We start from the raw sequence: 551 nt of genomic DNA, 5'->3' as shown, positions 1-551 counted from the left end.
CGCACCCCCCAGCTCTGCCTTCCCACACCATCTCCCTCTCCCAGGTGCAGGGTGGGTTGCAGACAGTCGGATCTCCCACCGCCTGCTCCACCTCCCCGGGTGAAGCGGTGGTGCATGGGGATCATGGCTACGTCCCCTCCCACAGCCATTTTTTTGGGACGTGCAAGGAGGAAACTGGGGCAATTCACGGCCAGCCCATCCCCATCCCAGTGGCAGATGCCACGTGGTACAGGCCCAGTGCCTCCCTGCGGGAGCACCTTCCGGAATAGGGGCAGGAAGGGGGTGATGGGGATGCTCATGGCCACTGCAGTCCCCCTCTCCATCCCCCTGCGATGCCACCCACCAGCCCCAGCCACGGCTCTCAGCACAGCGTCAAAGGGTTAAGCCATGCGGCGGGGCCACGTGACGCTCCGGGGATGCCGTTTTTCTGAAGATCAGGACGGATTAGGTTGGAATATCAGGACGAGAATTTCCTCGGGTGGTGCATCGTCCCCGCTGCGGCGAGATGCCACGGCCCCTCCCCCTGCGGCTCCCCCGGGGCCGGGGGGGGC

This window comes from Eurypyga helias, unplaced genomic scaffold, assembly GCF_000690775.1.
Source record: "Eurypyga helias isolate BGI_N326 unplaced genomic scaffold, ASM69077v1 scaffold20445, whole genome shotgun sequence".
Taxonomy (NCBI): Eukaryota; Metazoa; Chordata; class Aves; order Eurypygiformes; family Eurypygidae; genus Eurypyga; species Eurypyga helias.
Note: the sequence above shows the minus strand (reverse complement) of the source record.